Here is a 20,662-nt window from a genome sequence, read left to right on the forward strand (position 1 = left end):
CAGATTCTGACGGTCATGAGAAACGATACTCGGCGCATCGTGCGTGTGCTGTCCCTCCAGACCTAGCTGATTAGTCCTCCTCTCCATAGTCCTACAAATGTTATCCCTTTGATGAATATATTATTAATTTGAGGCATGACAGTCGCAAAGTGCAGCATTCTTGTTAGCAAAAGGGAAATATGGCGATGAGGTTAAATGTGATTGACAAACGACCAGGGGGATCAAAACTGCAACACAACAACGACGAAGATGGGATTTGAATCCATGTGTGCAGAGCACAATAGATTATCAGTCAATCGCCTTAACCACTCGGCCACCTCGTGTCTTATTTAGCGACAATCACCCATTCAACCTGCTGCTTTTTGTATCCAAAGAGAAATAATGTGCAAGAAGTTCCACTTCACAATTTGTTCTGCCCATGCAAATAGATCGACAATGATGAAAATGTGCCATTAGATTCTTTAAGCAATCAGCTTTCCTTCACTTCAGGTGAGTGACTGTCAGAGATGGTTGGTTTTTCGGCAGCATCACAACAAAGAATATAAATTTTCAAGTGGCAAACTAAGTGACCACAGCAGGACTCGAACTTGTAAGTTTCTGATAACGTCACGCTGGTAATCAAAGTCAGACACCTTATCCGTTAGGCCACGCGACCTCTGCATCAGCGCACAGTTTGTTGTTGTTTATATTGGGAGCAGATTCGGGGCAACTGCGATATGAAGGAGTGGATTTTGGAAAAGATGAGGATATTTCGAGTAAAGTAACAAATGCACTGCGATCTGAGTGCGCATCGGCACAGGCATCCCCAATGTAACTTGGAACACAACAGTTTAACAATTCGATCATTGCATTTGAAATCATACGCCTTCTCAAACTATACAGGATGATCTGGGATTATGAGAATATTCGTTTTAAATGGAGAGATTATGAGCCGGACCTGACAACCATCCCGTTTAAACAGACACAGAATGATCAGCGACTGCAAACACAACCCTTTTTCACAGATGCAGAATGACCCTTGACTGACAGCAGTTCCCTTTTAAAAGAATAAATTGACATTTCTATTATCCCTGAATGCAATTGTGCAGTGAGTGTGCGTGGGGGTCAGGAACTCGCGGGGCTGGGACGGTGATTGAAACCACAGGTGATAGACAGTCAGGAAAGGGTGAGTGACGTAAAACCAAGCCAGTCAAAAAGCCAATTTACAAAAATATATACATTTAACATTTTAAGAAAAGATAAAATATATATTTTATTGAAAACAATTTAATTTGATTTATTTTAAATAAATAAATAATTGATTATTTATCTCGATATGTTTTGATTGAACGAAGGCTGCGTGACTGGAAGAATTCCATTGCAAATGATGGGGTGCTGTCAGCAAATATCCAAACACCGTAAGCCCTTGGTGGAAGGGAAGCCACGAGGGAAGATGTGGGCTTTCAAGGTGATCTTTTAAACTCGCGAGTGTCTTTCTGCTACATCTGAAAGCAGCTGCTTGTGCTGTGAAAGAGATCCAGTGTAATGAAGCTCAGTGCAAGCAGAACAGAAACAGCACATTTATTTTGAAAGTTAAAAAGTTGGGATTGTGTATAAATATACACATATATATATACATGTATTCACAAAGTCAGTCAGTCAGTCATGTCTTGTCATGTCTTGATTTTATTTGATTAGCATTGGAAAATAAGGGTGGATGATTGCATCTTGTCACACAGCCCACACGCAAGTCATGGCTAAAATCGCTATATTTCTAACTTGTTTAATTTCCCTTCTTTCAGATGTGGAATAGCAAATTCCACAGCAGATTATTATACCATCAGAGAGTCCACGAAGGAGTGTTCAATCAAATCATTTTCTCACATGACATGCAATGCACAGTAAGATCGCACAGCGCGTTTGCACACACCCTGGCTTACACAAACACACAAACAAACTAAAATACCTGCACCGTCCAAAGGCAGTTTTTGAAATTTGAAATTTGAAATCTGGGACAGACAGCACATCCCTTTTAAACAGACAGAGAATGATCTTGGATAGAGAGCACAGTCGCTTAAAAGGGATAAGGAAACAGAATGATAAAGGACAGATAATTATGTAAAACTCAGCAGGTCGTGCAGATTCTGTGGATGAAGAACCCGGTTTCACGTTCTGTCGGATAATCATTCCAATATTTTAGGAAAATGTTAAAGATTACAGATTTGTTCAACAAATCGATCAGCTGGAAAAAATAGGCAAAGAGAAAGGACAAAAGAGAAGTTCTGTGATACAGTGGAGCGCATGAGTGATTAAATAATAAATGGCACAATGGGAAAAAGCAAAGTGGGTGGTAATCGGGCAATAAAGTAACAAAGGATGGTCCAGAGGAGGTGTTAGTGGGAATAGCAGAACCATTACCCGACAATGGGAGCGGTGCTTATGATCCGATTTGTTGAACGTAATTTTGAGGCCGAACGACTGTCAACTGCCGAATCGAAATATAGGATGTCAACGCCTTTTAATCAGACCAGGCAGCTTGGCCACCCGGGATTGATTTCCTGTCCGGTTTCAATTCGGCAGCCAAGTGTCTAATTCAAAAGCAAGCATCGCACATCTTTTCAGCTCTAGAGAAACAGGACGCACTCATATTCAGGGAAGAGGTGGATATTGACGCTGAATGTCATCTTTTCCGAATTGAGGTGAGCTGATGCGGCACAAAGGAAGATATACTGATCAAGTATTGTCTGGAACCAAACACGGGTTTAGGTTGTTCAATGAGACACTGACCCGAGTACATCTGAGATATTTTAACTTTACTCAATTGGGTAATTTCACTTTGCTCCTGTGAAACTCTGGGATTTGGACGCTGTCGGAACGACGGCGTGAAATGACACGCTTAATTTGAAATATTGTTGTTTTCTCACATGTCGACCTGCTGCGAGAAGTGGATCTTTGAATAAAAGATGTCGAGGCTCGTGCGGGATTTGAACCTGTGATTTCTCGCATTTAAATTGCGACAATCGCTAAACAAGTCGACCAACGAGCCGCGAACGTTGAGAAGCGAAGCTCTCAGATTCTGCCGGTAGTTTACTATTCGGCCGATCGTGTCTGTGGTGTCTCTCAGTGACCTATCTAATTAGTCACCATATCCATTGTCCTGCTAATGTTTTCTCTTTGATGAACATATTATTAATGTGCGACATGACATGACCAAAGTGCAGCATCCTTCTCAGTAAAAGGTGAATTTGGCCATGAGGTTAAATGTGATTGACAAAACAAACAGAGCGGTCAAATGTTTAACACAATAACGACGAGGTTGGGAGCACAATTGATTAGCAGTCCATCACCTGAACCTCTCTGCCACTTTATCTCCTATTTAGTACAACGTCAGCCATACAGTCCTCTAATTGTTGCATCCAAACAGACATAATCTGCAAGAAGGTCTACTTCATCGCTTGTAGTGCCCGTGCAACCAGATCGACAATGATGAAAATTTGCCATTGGTTTCTTCAAGCAAACAGCCTCCCTTTACTTCAGGTGAGTGACTGAGCGAGATGGCTCGTTTTGCAGCAGAATAACAACAAAAACATTAAAATTTCACGCAGTGAGATAATTGACAGCGGCAGGACACGAATCTGCAATCGTCTGATATATCACGCTTACAATCAAAGACAGACATCTTATCCATTAGGCCACGCGCTGATGCCGCCAAAAGGCTATTTGTTTTTGTTTATATATGGAGTAATTCGGGGCAACTGCTGCAACAATGATTGGATTTAGGAAAAGATGAGCATGTCTTGAGTAATTTAACAGATGCGCTGCGACCTGGGTCAGCAGCGGCTCAGGCAAACACAATGTAGCTTGGAAGACAACAGTTTAACAATTCGGTAATCGCAGTTGAAATCACACTCCTTTTAAAATATACAGGATGATTTCGGTTTATGAGAAAATCCGTCTTCAAGGGGCAGATTATGAACTGGAACTGACAAAGATTTAGTTTAAGCTGACACCGAATGATCGAGGACTACAAGCACATCCCTTTTAGCCACTTGCAGATAGACCCTTGACAGACCGCAGTTAACTTTTAAAAGAATAAAGTGAGATTTCTATCAGCCCTGAAGGAAAATGTTCATTGAATGAGTGAGCGTGGGGCTCAGGACCACGCGGGGCTGGGTCGGTTATTGGAGCCACAGGTTATCGACAGGCAGGAAGGAGGGACGCACATAAAATCAACCCAGACAAAAAGCCAATTTAAAAATATATATACATGTACATAAAACATTTTAAGAAAATACATAAAATATAAGTTTCATTTAAAAAAAAACATTTGATTTGTTTTAAATGAATAAATAATTGATTCCTAATCTATATATTTTCTGATTGAACGAAGGCTGCATGACTGGATGAATCCCATTGGAAATGAGGGGATGCAGTCAGCAAATACTCAAACACAGTAAGCCGTTTGAGGAAGACAAGCCAAAAGGGAAGATGTGCGCGACAAAGGCGATCTTTTAAAGTGGCGCGTGTCTTTCTACTGGCTCTGACAGCAGCTCCTTGTGCTGTGAAAGAGGTCAAATGTAATAGAGCCCAGTGCAGGCAGAAAAAAAAGCACATTTATTGTGAAAGTTAAAAAGTTGGGATTGCATGTAAATAGACATATATATTTATATATATTTGTTAACAAAGTCAGTCAGTCAGTCTTGTCTTGTCTTGAATTGATTTGATTTGAATTTGAAAATAAGTTTGGATAATGTCATCATGTCACACAGCCCACACGCAAGCCCTTGCTAAAATCGTTATATTTCAAACTTGTTTATTTTCCCTTCGTTCAGATGTGGAATAGCAAAGTCCCACGGCAGATTCTTCTACCGTCAGAGAGTGCACGAAGGAATGTTCAGTCAAATCAGTATGTCCTAAAGTTGCATTTAATGCATTTTACTCTCATGACATGAAATTTACGGTAAGATCGCACAGCACGTTTGCACACACTATGGTTTACACAAACACACAAACAAACTAAAATTCCTGCAATTTTTGGAAATTTTAAATTTGAATTCCAGGACAGACAGCACATCCATTTCAAACAGGCAGAGAATCATCCTGCAGTGATAGCACACCATTTTAAACAGACAGAGAATGATCCCGGACAGACAGCCCATCCCCTTAAAAGGGATATGGAAACAGAATTAATAAAGCAGATAATTACGTAAAACTCAGCAGGTCGTGCAGATTTTGTGAATGAAGAACCCGGTTCCAAGTTCTGTCGGATAATAATTCCGATATTTTAGAATAAAGTTAAAGATTACAGATTTTTTCAAAAAAATAGAGCCTTGAAAAAATAAGCAGCGAGAAAGGTCAAAAGGAAACCTCTGTGGTACAATGGAACACAGGAGTGATTAAATAATACATGGGACAATGGGGAACGGCAAAGTGGGTGGTAAACGGGCAATAAGGTAACAAAAGATTGTCCAGAGGAGGTGCTAGTGGGAACAGCAGACCACTAACAGAAAATGGGAGCGGTGCTTTTGATGCGATAAGTTGAATCTAATGTTGAGGCCAGAAGAGTACAACATGCCTACAATATAGGGTGCTAATTAGATAGGTCTTCGAGGGTCTCTAATAACGCCTTTGAATCAGACCAGGCAGCTTCGCCACCCCGGATTGATTTCCTGTCCGGTTTGAATTCGGCAGGTAAGGGACTAATTCAAAAGCCAACTTCTCACATCTATTCAGCTCTAGAGAAACAGGACGCACTCATATTCAGGGCAGAGTTGAGATTGCCGCTGAATGTATGCTTATCCCAATTGAGGTGAGCTTATGCGTGCAGACAGGAAGATATAATGATTAAGCATTGGCCAGAACCAAACACGGGTTTAGGTTATCCAACGAGACACAGAGCCGAGTATCTCTGAGATACTTTAACTTTACTCAGTTAGGTGAGTTTCACTTTGCTCTGGGATCTGGGAACATCGGCTCAAAATCACACGTTTTAATGTGAAATATGTCTGATTTCTCAAATATCGACCGGCTGTGAGAAGCGGAACCTTGAGTAAAAAATGCCGGGGCATGTCCGAGATTTGGACCCGCGACCTCTTGCATTTACAAATGTAATCATCCCTCAGCGCCAATCAGACACTGAGACCAACGAGACGCCGACAGTGAAGAGCGTAGCTCTCAGTTTCTGACTTGCAGTGAGAAAGAATATTCGGCGCATAGTGCTTGTGCTGTCCCTCAGAGACCTATCAAATTAGCCACCCTCTCCATGTTCCTAAAATGTTATCCCTTTGACGAATATATTATTAATTTGAGACGTGCAAAGGGCAGCATGCTTGTGAGTGTAAGAGGAAGTTGGCGATGAGGTTGAATGTGATTGATAAAAAGACCACGGTGGGTCACAGCAGCAACACAACCAGGGCGAAGATGAGATTCGAACTCATGTGGACAAAGCACAATGGATTAGCAGGCCATCTTTTTAACCTCTCGGACACCTCGTCTCTCAGTTACTGCAGCATCCGGGTTGGAAATCCGTGATTAGTTGTGTGCCACAGGGATCAGTGTTGGGACCGCAACTGTTTACAATATACATAGCTGACCTGGAAGATGGGACAGAGTGTAATGTCACAAAATTTGCAGATGACACAAAGATTAGTGGGAAAGCGGGTTGTGTAGATGATACAGAGAGGCTGCAAAGAGATTTAGATGGGTTAAGCGAATAGGCTAAAGTTTGGCAGATGGAATAAAATGTCGGAAAATGTGAGGTCATCCACCTTGGAAAAAAAAAACAGTAAAAGGTAATATTATTTGGATGGGGAGAAATTACAACATGCTGCGGTGCAGAGGGAACTGGAGTTCCTTGTGCATGAAACCCAAAATTTAGTTTACAGGTGTAGCAGATAATCAGAAAGGCGAATGGAATGTTGGCCTTCATTGCGAGAGGGATGGAGTACAAAAGCAGGGAGGTCCTGCTGCAACTGTATAGGGTATTAGTGAGGCCGCACCTGGAGTACTGCGTGCAGTTTTGGTCACCTTACTTGAGAAGGATATACTAGCTTTGGAGCGGGTACAGAGACGATTCACTCGGCTAATTCAGGAGATGAGGGGGTTACCTTATGGTGATAGATTTAGTAGACTGGGTCTTTACTCGTTGGAGTTCAGAAGGATGAGTGGTGAACTTATAGAAACATTTAAAATAATGAAAAGGATAGACAAGATAAAGGCAGAGAAGTTGTTTCCACTGGTCGGGAAGACTAGAACTAGCGGGCACAGTTTCAAAATACGGGGGAGCCAATTTAAAACCGAGTTGAGAAGGAATTGCTTCTCCCAGAGGGTTGTGAATCTATGGAATTCTCTGCCCAGGGAAGCAGTTGAGGCGAGCTCATTGACTGTATTCAAATCACAGATAGATAGATTTTTAACCAATAAGGGAATTAAGGGTGAAAGGGAGCGGGCGGGAAAGTGGAGCTGATTCCATGGCCAGATCAGCCATGATCTTGTTGAGAGGCGGAGCAGGCTCGAGGGGCTAGATGGCTTGCTCCTGTTCCTAATTCTTCTGTCAGTCATTCAATCTCCTGCTTCTTGTGCACAAAGAGAAATAATGTGCAAGGAAGTCCACGACACAGCTTCCTCTGCCCGTGCAACCAGATGGATAATGATGAAAATGTGCCATTAGATTGTTATAGCAAACAGCCTTCCTTTACTTCAGATAAGTGATTGCAATAGATGATTGATTTTTCGGCAGAATTACATGAACGAATATAAGATTGCACGCGACGAACTAAGTGACCACAGCAAGACTCGAACCTGCAATCTTCTGATAACAGCATGGTTTCAATCGAAGTCTGATGTCTTATTCATTTGGCCACGCGGTTTCTGCCATCAATTAAAAATTTGTTGTTGTATACATTGGGAGCAAATTCGGTGCCACTGCTATGTCAAGGATTGGGCTTTGGAAAAGATGAGCATTTTTCTAGAAAATGAACAGATGCACTGTGATCTGGGTGCGCACCAGCGCAGGCAGCCCCAATATAACTTGGATCACAACAGTTTAACAATTCGGTCATTGCAGCTGAAATCATACTCCTTCTCAAACTCTGCAGGATGATCCGGGATTACGAGAACATCCGTTTTAAAGAGAAAATTATGCACCGGAACTGACAACCATCCCGTTTAAACAGAGACAGAATGATCCGCGACTGCAAGCACATCCCTTTTACACAGATGTAGAATGACCCTTGACTGACAGCAGTTCCCTTTTAAAAGAATAAAGTGAGATTTCTATCATCCCTGAAGGCAATTGTGTGGTGCGTGAGTGAGTGTGGGCGACAGGATCACGAGGGGCTGGGACGGTGATTGAAACCACATGTGACAGACAGGCAGGAAGAAGGGAGGGACGTAAAAGCAACCCAGACGAAAAGCCAATATACAAATATGTACATATGTAACATTTTAAGAAAATAAATGTATTTAAAATTTATTTAAAAATAAATTTATTTGATTTGTTTTAAATAAATGAATAATTAATTCATTATCTAGATATTTTTTGATTGAACGAAGGCTTTGTGACTGGAAAAATTTCATTGGAAAAGAGGGGGTGCAGTCAGTAAATACCCAAACACAGTAAGCCCAAGGTGCAAGACAAGCCACGAGGGACGATGTGGGCTACAAAGACGATAATGTAAAGTCGCGTATGTCTTTCTGCTGGATCTGACAGTAGCTGCTTGTGCTGTGAAAGAGGTCAAATGTAATAGAGCCCAGTGCAGGCAGAACAGAAAAAGCACATTTATTGTGAAAGTTAAAAATTTAAAATTGAATTCATGTATACATATATATATATATATATATATATAAACAAATTCAGTCAATGAGTCATGTTTTGTCTTGTCTTGATTTGATTTGATTTGAATTTCAAAATACGGGTGGAGGATGTCATTATGTCACACAGCCAACACGCAAGCACTGGCTAAAATCGCTATATTTCTAACTTGTGTATTTTCCCTTCTTTCAGATGTGGAATAGCAAAATCCCACAGCAGATTCTTCTACCGTCAGAGCGTCCACGAAGGAGTGTTCAATCAAATCAGTATGGCTTCAAGTTGCATGTACTGCTTTTTTCTCACATGACATGAAATGCACAGTAAGAACGCACACATGTTTGCACACACTCTGGCTTACACAAACAAAGAAATTAAAATTCCTGCACCCTCCAAAGGCAGTTTTTGAAATTTGAAATTTGAAATCCGGGACAGACAGCACATCCCTTTTAAGCAGGCACAGAATCATCCGGGACTGATAGCACACCATTTTAAATAGACAGACAATGAATGATCCCAGACGGACAGCACATCCTCTTAAATGGGATACGGAAACAGAATGAATAAAAACAGATAATTGTGTAAAACGCAGCAGGTCGTGCAGGTTCTTTGGATGAAGAACCCGGATAATCATTCCAATATTTTAGAAAAATTTAAAGATTACCGATTTTTTCAACAAAAATAGCGCCTGGAAAAAATACACAGCGAGAAAGGTCAAAAGGAAACGTCTGTGATACAGTGGAACGCATGAGTGATTAATTAATAAATGGCACAATGGAGAAAGGCAAAGTGGGTAGTAATCGGGCAATAACGTAACAAAAGATGGTCCACAGGAGGTGTTAGTGGGTACAGCAGAACCATTACCAGACAAAAGGAACGGTGCTTATGATCCGATACGTTGAACCGAATGTTTAGGCCAGAACACTATAATATGCTTGCAATATAGGGTTCAACGCCATTTAATCAGACCAGGCAGCTTGGCCAGCCCGGATTGATTTCCTGTCCTGTTTGAATTCGCTAGCCAAGTGATTAATTCAAAAGCCAGCTTCTCACATCTTTTCAGCTCTAGAGAAACAGGACGCACTCATATTCAGGGCAGAGTTGGAGATTGACGCTGAATGTATGCTTATCCCAATTAAGGTGAGGTTATGCGAACAGTGATCAAGTATTGGGCGGAATCAAACACGGGTTTCGGTTATCCAACGAGACACAGAGCCGAGTACTTCTGAGATATTTTAACTTTACTCAGTTGGGTGAGTTTCACTTTGCTCTGGGATCTGGACACTGTGGGTTCATCGGCGCAAAATCACATGTTTTAATGTGAATTATTTCTTTTTTTTCACATGTCGACCGGCTGTGAGAAGCGGAACTTTGAGTAAAAACTGGCGGGGCTGGTCCAGCGTTTGGACCCGGTACCTCTCGCATTTCAAATGTGATCATTGCTGAGCGAGAATCGTAACCCTGGACCAACGAGCCGCTGAGAGTGAAGAGCGTAGCTCTCAGCTTCTGACAGTAGAGAGAAAAGATATTCGGCGCTCCGTGCATGTACTGTCCCTCGAGATCTATCTAATTAGTCCCACTCTCCATCGTCCTACAAATGTCATCCCTTTCACGAATATATTATTAATTTGAGACATGACATTAGCAACGTGCAGCATTCTTGTTAGCGAAAGGGGAATTTAGAGATGAGGTTAATGTGATTGACAAACGACCGGGGGCTCAAATTTGTAACACAATAACGACGAGGATGGGATTACGAACTCATGCGTGCAGAACACAATGGATTAGCAGTCGATCGCATTAACCTCTCGGTAACCTCATCTTTTACTTACCGAAGCGTCAGATATACAATTTCCCGCTTATTGCATGCAAACAGAAATAAACTGCAAGAAAATCCACTTCAAAGCTTGTTCGGCCCGTGAAACCGGATCGACAATGAAGAAAACGTGCGATTAGATTCTTAAAGCAAACAGCCTTCCTTTACTTCTGGTGAGTGACTGTCCGCGATGCTTGGTTTTTCGGCAGAATCCCAGCAAACAATATCAAATTTCACAGAGCGGTCTAATTGACCGCGGTAGGACTCAAACCTGCAATCTTCTGATAACTTCGCGATTAGGCCACGCGGTCTCTGCCATTTGCGCCAAATATGTTGTTGTGTACATTGGGAGCAAATTCGGGCCAACTCTTATATTAAGGAGTGGATTTCGAAAAAGGTGAGCATATTTCGAATAAATGAACAGATACACTGCGATCTGGGTGCGCACCGCACAGGCAACCCCATTTGGAACACAACAGTTTAACAATTCGGTCATTGCAGCTGAAATCACACTCCTTCTAAACTATAAAACATGATCCGGGATTATGAGAAAATCCTTCTTAAAGGGACAGATTATTAACCGGAACGGACAACCATCCCGTTTAAACAGACACAGAATGATCCGCGACTGCAAGCACGTCCCTTTTACCCAGATGCAGAATGAACCTTATTGACAGCAGTTTCCTTTTAAAAGAATTAAGTGAGATTTCTGTCATCGCTGAAGACAATTGTGCAGTGCGTGAGTGAGCGTTGTGCGCAGGACCACGCGGGGCTGGGACGCTGATTGAAGACACAGGTGATAGACAGGCAGGAAGGAGGCAGGGACGTAATTGCAACCCAGACGAAAAGCTAATTTATTAAAATATATATACATAATTTAAAAAAAATGAATACATATGAATTTTATTTAACAAAAATTGAATTTGATTTGTTTTAAATAAATATATAATTAATTAATAATCTATTTATTTTTTGATTGAACGAAGACTGTGTGTCTGGATGACTAGCATTGCAAATAAGGTTGTGCACGCAGTAAATACCGACAGACACAGTCAGCCCATGGTGGAAGACAAGCTACGAGGGAAGAAGTGGGATGCAATGGTGATCTTTTAAAGTGACGTGTGTCTGTCTGCTGTTTTTCAGTTGTGGAATGTCAGGATCCGACAGCAACTGCTTGTGCTGTGAAAGTGGACAAAAGCAATAAATTCCAGTGCAGGCAGAACAGAAAAAGCACATTTATTGTGAAATTTAAAAGCGGGGATGTATACATTGCATATAGCTATACACTCACACACACGCACATATATATATAAACAAAGTCAGTCAGTGAGTCCTGTCTTGTTTTGTCCTGTTTTGATTTGAATTTGAAAATAAGGTGGTTAAGGTCATCATATCTCACAGCCCACACGCAAGCCCTGGCTGAAATCCGCATGTTTCTAACTTGGGAATTTAGCAATTTTTCAGATGTGGAATGGAAAGATCCCACAGCAGATTGTTCTTCTGCAAGATATTCCTGGAAGGAGTATTCAATCAAATCGGCATGGCTTCAATACCACGTAATGCCTTTTTTCACACATGATATTAATTGTCCAGCAAGATCGCACAACACGTTTGCACTCTCTCCCTCCCTTACACAAACTCAGCAACAAGCTTATATTTCTATACACTCCAAAGGCAGTTTTTGAAATTTGAAATTTGAAATCTGGCAATGACAGCACATCACTTTTAAACAGACACAGAATGATCTGGGACTGATAGCCTATCCCTTTTAAACAGACACATAAATTTTCGAGACTGAATGCAAATCCCTCTGAAGCAGATATAGAATGATCTTGGACTGAGAGTTCTTTAATTTTAAACAGGCCCAGAATGACCCGGGACTGAGAGAAAATCCTTTTGGAAACAGACACAGAATGATCCTGGACTGACAGCAAATCGGTTTAGACCGACATCGAATGATCCGGGACCTCTCGCATTTCCACTGTGAAAATCCCAAAGAGAGAACCATACACCTAGACCAACGAGCAGCCGAAAGTAAAGTGCGTAACCCATTCTATTATTAAAACGGCATATTCTGACGGCAGTGAAGAAAACTATTCGACCAAACGTGGCTGTGCTGTGTCTCTGAGAGAGCGATCAAATTAGTCCCCCTCTCCATAGTCCTGCGAATAAAAACATAGATTTTTCCTTTGATGTATATATTGGGCTTGAAGTCACTGTGGTAGGCTTCCCCCAGGCGCTCGGCTGAAAACAGGAATAATGTTCCACAACTACCTTTTGCTCCTGCTCTCTCCAGCAGTCCGCTTCTGATGTATTCTCTTCCCGCCCTTCGCAGCGCATTCAGGTCTTGGAGATGCGGAGAGAGACGCTGGATTCACGTGGCGCTGGACAGCCAATGAAGGTACAGTATTATCATTCATAATAATAGCATCTCCAGAAGTAGGGGTTCTCATTATGAGAACGCCCCATCACCCAAATACACAGAAAAATTTAAAAAACAACATCTCGCGTATTTAATATTAATTTAAATTAAAGTTTTTAAATGTATTAGAAAAAAATATATTTTTCTGATTTTTAAAAAAGTTTGGTATTTAGAATTTAAATAAACCTACCATAGCGGACAGGGTTTTTAAAATAAAAATGTTCTTACATTTTATTTGTATTTGTTTTTATATTTTTTATGTTTTAAAACTTTTATGCTGATAAAAGAAGTCGATACACCTGCTTTTCCAAGGCGCAAGAAATTGAAGGACATTCGCTGGGCAATAGATGGGCAAATAGTGCATACTCACCCATGCGAATATCCATTTCCTGAAGAAGCGTTGGATCTGTCAAGAAAGAATTTGACATTGGAAAAGCTGATTCTCAGTGCATGCATCCCGTACGCCAAAGAAGGGCTTTTGTGGGTCCTTGCCAGTCGTGTACGTATCCGTACAGACCCAGTGAAGCCAGAAATCCAGACCCGATATTAATTTGAGACATGACATGACCAAAGTGCAGCATCCTTGACAGTAAAAGGCAAATTTGGCCATTAGGTTTAAGCTCATTTACAAAACAACAAGAGGATTCCTACATTTAACACACTAAGGATGATTATGGGATCCGGACCCACTCATGCAGTTCACAATGATTTAGCAGTTATTCGCTTTAAAATTTGCACCACCAGCTCTCCAGCTCTCCAGTTTGCAGCAACGTTAGGCATCCAAACAGAAATATTCTGCAAGAATGTCCACTTCACCACTTGTCCTGACAATGCAACCAGATGTACAATGTTGAAAATGTGCCATCAGCTTTCCATTACTTCAGGTGAGTGGCTGTACACACGTGGAATTAAGTGCACCAGATAAAGCAGAAGGAGGAGCTGCGAAAATAGCGGAGTTAGGATATTCATAAAAAGGAGGAATTGGAATAGGGGTGCAGAAACAGGGAAATTAGAAGCTCCGGAAATACAGCAATAAGGAGCTCCTGAAACAGCATGAGAAGGAGCTCCAAAAACAGTGGGATAAGAAGCTCCTGAATCAGACTGATAAGGAGCTCCTGAAACAGAGGAATAAGGAGCTCCAGAAACAGGGAGATAAGGAGCTGCTGAAACAGAGGGATAAGGAGCTCCTGAAACAGAGGGATAAGGAGCTACTGAAACAGAGGGATAAGGAGCTCCTGAAACAGAGGGATAAGGAGCTCCTGAAACAGAGGAATTTGGAGCTCCTGAAACAGAGGGATAAGGAGCTCCAGAAACAGGGGGATAAGGAGCTCCTGAAACAGGGGGATAAGGAGCTCCTGCAACACAGGGATAAGAAGCTCCTGAAACAGAGAGATAAGGAGCTCCTGAAACAGGGGGATAAGGAGCTCCTGTAACAGATCAATTAGGAGCTCCTGCAACAGAGGGGTAAGGAGCTCCTGCAACAGAGGAATTACGAGCTCCTGCTACACAGGGATAAGGAGCTCCTGAAACAGAGGGATAAGGAGCTCCAGAAACAGGGGGATAAGAAGCTGCTGAAACAGAGGGATAAGGAGCTACTTAAACAGAAGAATTAGGAGCTCCTGAAACAGAGGAATTTGGAGCTCCTGAAACAGAGTGATAAGGAGCTCCATAAACAGAGGGATAAGGAGCTCCTGAAACAGAGGGATAAGGAGCTCCAGAAACAGGGGGATAAGGAGCTCCTTAAACAGAAGAATTAGGAGCTCCTGAAACAGAGGGATAATGAGCTCCTGAAACAGAGGGATAAGGAGCTCCAGAAACAGATTGATAAGGAGCTCCTGAAACAGAGTGATAAGGAACTCCAGAAACAGCGGGATAAGAAGCTCCTGAAACAGAGGGAGAAGGAACTTCTGCAACAGAGGATTTAGGAGCTCCTGCAACACAGGGATAAGAAGCTCCTGAATCAGAGGTGTAAGGAGCTCCAGAAGCTGAGGGATAAGGAGCTCCTGAAACAGAGAGATAAGGAGCTTATGAAAGAGAGGGATCAGGAGCTCTTGAAACAGAGGGATAAGGAGCACCTGAAACAGAAGAATTAGGAGCTCCTGCAACAGAGGGGTAAGGAGCTCCTGAAACAAAGGGATAAGGAGCTCCTGAAACAGCTGGATAAATAGCTCATGAATCAGAGGGATAAGGAGCTCTTGAAACAGAGGGATAAGGAGCTCCTGAAGAGAGGAATTAGGAGCTCCTTCAAAAAAGGGATAAGGAGCTCCTGAAACAGGGGGATTAGGTGCTCCTGAAACAGAGGTGTAAGGAGCTCCTGAAACAGAGGTGAAAGGAGCTCCTGAAACAGTGGGATAAGGAGCTCCTGAAACAGAGGTGTAAGGAGCTCCTGAAACAGAGGTGTAAGGAGCTCCTGAACCAGGGGGAAAAGGAGCTCCTGAAACAGAGGGATAAGGAGCTTATGAAAGAGAGGGATCAGGAGCTCTTGAAACAGAGGGATAAGGAGCACCTGAAACAGAAGAATTAGGAGCTCCTGCAACAGAGGGGTAAGGAGCTCCTGAAACAAAGGGATAAGGAGCTCCTGAAACAGCTGGATAAATAGCTCATGAATCAGAGGGATAAGGAGCTCTTGAAACAGAGGGATAAGGAGCTCCTGAAGAGAGGAATTAGGAGCTCCTTCAAAAAAGGGATAAGGAGCTCCTGAAACAGGGGGATTAGGTGCTCCTGAAACAGAGGTGTAAGGAGCTCCTGAAACAGAGGTGAAAGGAGCTCCTGAAACAGTGGGATAAGGAGCTCCTGAAACAGAGGTGTAAGGAGCTCCTGAAACAGAGGTGTAAGGAGCTCCTGAACCAGGGGGAAAAGGAGCTCCTGAAACAGAGGGATAAGGAGCTCCTGAAACAGAGGTGTAAGGAGCTCCTGAAACAGGGGGATAAGGAGCTCCTGAAACAGAGCAATTAGGAGCTCCTGCAACAGAGGGGTAAGGAGCTCCTGCAACAGAGGAATTACGAGCTCCTGCAATACAGGGAAAAGGAGCTCCTGAAACAGATGTATAAGGAGCTCTTGAAACAGGACCTATGAGCTCCTGGAACGGAGGGACAAGGAGCTCCTGAAATAGAGGTATAAGGAGCTGCTGAAACAGAGGGATATGGAGCTTCTGAAACAGAGGGATAAGGAGCTCCTGATACAGAGGGATAAGGAGCTCATGAAACAGAGGGATAAGGAGCTCCTGAAACAGAGGGATATGGCGCTCCTGAAACAGAGGGATATGAGCTCATGAAACAGAGGGATAAGGATCTCCTGAAACAGAGGGATAAGGAGTTCATGAAATAGAGGGAAAAGGAGCTCCTGAAACAGGAGAATTTGGAGCTCCTGAAACAGAGGGATAGGAGCTCCTGCAACAGAGGAATTAGGAGCTCCTGAAACAGATGGATGAGGAGCTCCTGCAACAGAGTCATTCGGAGCTCCTGCAACACAGGGATAAGGAGCTCCTGAAACAGAGGGATAAGGAGCTCCAGAAACAGGGGGATAAGGAGCTCCTGAAACAGAGGGATAAGGAGCTCCTGAAACAGAGGGATAAGGAGCTCATGAAACAGAGGGATAAGGAGCTCCAGAAACAGGTGAATTTGGAGCTCCTGAAACAGAGGGATAGGAAGCTCCTGAAACAGAGGGAAAAGGAGCTCCTGAAACAGAGGGATAGGAAGCTCCTGAAACAGAGGGAGAAGGAGCTCCTGAAACAGAGGGAGAAGGAACTCCAGAAACAGAGGGATAAGGAGCTCCAAAACAGAGGGAAAAGGAGATCCTGAAACATGGGGAATTCAGAGCCCCGGCTACAGGGATTTCCAGAGTTTCACAAACAGGGACATTTGGTTTTGAAAAGACATGTGAATTATGACCACCAAAAACAGGGCGATTAGGAGAGATGTCAGTACTTGCACCCCTAAATATCATTGTCAGGTATAGTTTCTAAATATAATGTACTCTGATCCATCTTTCTTAGGTTCAATATGGAAGAATTTACACTTCGCCACAGGAATCTATATATGCACAGTTATTTTCGCAAACACTTAATAAACGTCTCTTTGCAACTTCATGTTCTACGACAATATTTGCAGTGCCAGTTACATTGTTATTCATTAAAATTGGATGAGAGAGCGGTACTGGAAATAGTCTCCCCGTTTGTTTTTCTTTCTCTGTCTTCTCACGTCTTTTTTCTTTTTGTCTCCCCATCTGTTTCCAAAACTCTCTCGCCCAACGTTTCAATCCATCGTCTTTCTCGCCACTTGTGTAACCCCTGTCTGTCTTTCTCTGTGCCCCTCTCGCCTGTCTCTCCGTCTGACTGCCACTGTCTTTTTCTTTCCTCTGCTGTTATCTCTATTTCTGTCTCCCCGTCTGTGCCCATAAGTCTCTCCGCCTCCATCCCTCTGCCGTCTGTCTCTCGAGTCTGTCCCTTGCATTTCTCACTCCGTTTGGCCCGCAGTCTGTCCACCTATCTCTCTCACTGTCTGTCTCTGTCGTTACCTCCCTGTCTCCCTCCTGTTTAACTTCCTCGTTTGCACCCTCTCTCTCTCCCCAGTCTGGCTCTCTCTGTCCCTAACTTTCCTGCTTTCCTGTGTCTGCCTGATCCCTCCGCTCTATTTCTGTCTTCCCCGTTTCCCTCTGCTGTATCTCTCTCCCCTTCTACATCCTTCCGTCTGTCTACCACCATCAGTCTCGCCCACTCTGTCTCCTTCTTTTACATTTCCAGTCGGACTATTTCCACCACACGATCTGGCGCTCTCTCTCTATCACCTTCTGTGTGTGTCGCTCTCTCTCTGTCCCCCACCACATCTCCTCTCTATCTCCTTCCTATATCTCGCCTGTCTTTCTCTCACTCTCTCTGTTGGCCCTCTGGCTCACCAGTTTGAATGTTCCCGTCTGGCACTGTCTCTACCTTTGTCTTTGTAACATATCATCTATCTACCGCAGCCTGTCGCAATCCACCATTCTTCCAGTTAATCTCTATCCCAACACACCAATATATTGCTCTCTCTCTGTCTCTCGCTCCCCCAGCTCTTTTTCTTTGTCTATCACGTCGGTTTCTCCCTGGGTCTGATTTCTGCCGATTTCTCTCCTACGTCTGTCCCATTCTAACCCGCTCACATGTACTCACTTCTGCATCAAACCCATCTGCCCTGTCTATCCACAGCTGTCTCCCCATCTCGCATTCTCTCTGTCACCCCCAAATTTTTATCTCTCTTTGTCCCGCAGATCTGTCTGTCTGTCTCTCTCTGTGCCTCCGCCTTCTCGTTCTCTCCCTCTTTCTCCCCACGTCTGTCTCCCTATATTTCTCAGTCTGTTTGAACCATCCATTACCCCACCTTCTATATATCTATCTCTTTCCCTGTCTCCAACGTGTTATTTTTCATTAATTCAGAAATTTGGGCGTCGCTACTACGGCCTTCCTTCGTTTGTTGCCCTTCTGAAACTGCCCCGGAGAAGGTGGTGGTGAGCCGACTGTTTGAACCGCTGCAGTCCGTGTGATGAAGGTACTCCCACAATGCTGACATTGCCGCAGCGGTTTGATTCAACTGAGTGTCTCGCTGGGCCATTGTATAGGGCATTGAAGTGTCAACCACATTACTATCTATTTGGAGTCCTGTGTAGCCTAGACCAGGAAAGGACGGCATAATTCATCCTTTAAAGACATTAGTGAACCAGATGGATTGTTACGACGATCCAGTAGTATCATGGTCATTTTTGATTCTAGCTTTTTCAATACAGATTGATGTAATTAACTGAACCGCAATTTCTCAGCTGTGGTGGCAGGATTTGAACTTACATCTCAGGATCTTTAGTCCAGGCCACTGGATTCGTTAAGCAATATTCCCACTCTGCTACCGTAAGGTTTCTCTCGTTCTCCCACTCGGTGTCTTCCCGGTCTGTCTCCTCCTTCCTTCTCCCCCACCTGCCTCTCTCTGTCTTGCCATCTGTCTTTTTCCACCGCCTGTCTCCGTCACTCTCTCTCTCTCCCCACGCTCCTACCCGTATCTGTCTCCAACTCTGATCACCCGTATGTCCCTCTCATTCTGCCTACTCTTATGTCTTTCAAGTCCTGTCTTTCCTGTATGCCTCTGTCTCTGTCTCCTCCTCTGTCTGCCGTGGCTGTCTGCCCCATCTGTATCTCTCGCCGTCTCGCCCTGTTTGCCCCGATTGTTTCAAACAATTCTCTATTTTTCTGTCTCTTACAAGTCTGTCTCACCCCCTCTCTCTCACTCACTGCGTCACCCCACCGTCTGTATCTCTCTATCTCAGCCCACTCGGTTATCTTTCTGGCTAACACACTTCTGCCTCCCCTCTCTGCCAATTACTGTCCCCTTCCACCATTCACCCCCATCTGCCCCTGTCTGTCGATCTATGTCTGCGTTCCGTCAGTTTTTCCTGTCTGCCTCCCCTGTCTGTCACGCACTGCCCCCTTCCATTATTCTCCCACATCTGACTACTCCCTTCTGCCTTCCACGTCTATCTCTCTCTTTGTCTCCCACCATATCTCCAACTGCCCAGCCCCCCCACTTTGCCTCCATCCGTTTCTCACCCTGTCGGTCTGTCTTGCCACCCCCTCCCCTCAGTATTGTCACTCTCTATATCCTCCACCATAATTAACTCACTCTTTCTCCCCTCCCACTAGTCTGTCGCTCTCTCTCTTTCAAAATATGTCTGTCTCGCTTTCTGCCTCTCAGGAATGTCTCCTCTCCATCACAACCACCTGTCTGTCTGTCTCTTTCTGTGACATGCACATAACTGCCTCTCCCTGCCTGTCCATCTCTCTGACACCTTTACCAGGCGTAAGATTTTGAAGGAGATCTTCCAAGCAAGAGTTTGTAAAATAGCATAAATCACCGACCACAAAGACCCTTCTCTCAGGGATCCGTTGGATCTGTCAAAAGCCATTTTGACTTTTCCAGTGCCGGTTTTCAGCGCATGCAAATCGCGCTCTGAGAAGCGCACTTTAGGGGACTCGACGGGTGCGGCTGACAAGTTGTCAATGACGATTGCAATAATTATTAATCTTTCACAGAGAGTTATGTAATTAATTTAAAAAGCTTCATTTTAATTTAATAAATCCCGGAACGGGTGCGAACCTGTGCCGACGAGGATAGAGTGCTGCATCCTAACCATTAGATGGCGGTCACAGGGTTGAGTAAACGTGAGAGGCCGAGCACTCGTGAGCCAGTCAGACGGCCTCTGTGAGAATCTTCAAAGGGAGAATATTCAAAGTAAACTAGTCGCAACAGCAGTGAACTGCAATTTTAAAAAAAAGCTAAAGCCTGTGGTTTGCCCTGGCACACATGGCGGAAATTAAACGGCGCAAGTTAACCGATTTGAAGATTTAATATCTTTTGGAACTGCTCGTTTTGTTAACTGTAAAACATATGATTTATCTTAAAGATTGGATATTTTATTGCAGTCCTCTGCTGTTGCGACTTTACAAGAACAACAACATCAATTTAGCTCCCAGACTGATGTGCGGTATCCGGATTAGTTTCAATACCCGAAAACTGGTGCACTGGGATTACATTGGACAGTATCTGGATTGCATTATTGACGCTTCCCTTCAATGACATTTAATCACAACCTCGTCATCATAAATCTTTCCAGATTT

The 20,662-nt window shown here is 43.4% G+C and overlaps 1 non-coding gene across 1 annotated transcript; it reads right to left on the reverse strand.

Annotated features, from left to right (window-relative positions):
- Positions 1-241: 241 nt before the first annotated feature.
- Positions 242-325, reverse strand: trnai-gau (transfer RNA isoleucine (anticodon GAU)). Its single transcript has one exon. It is a non-coding gene; the product is annotated as a tRNA-Ile (tRNA).
- Positions 326-20,662: the final 20,337 nt, after the last annotated feature.

Source organism: Pristiophorus japonicus, unplaced genomic scaffold, assembly GCF_044704955.1.
Source record: "Pristiophorus japonicus isolate sPriJap1 unplaced genomic scaffold, sPriJap1.hap1 HAP1_SCAFFOLD_45, whole genome shotgun sequence".
Taxonomy (NCBI): domain Eukaryota; kingdom Metazoa; phylum Chordata; class Chondrichthyes; family Pristiophoridae; genus Pristiophorus; species Pristiophorus japonicus.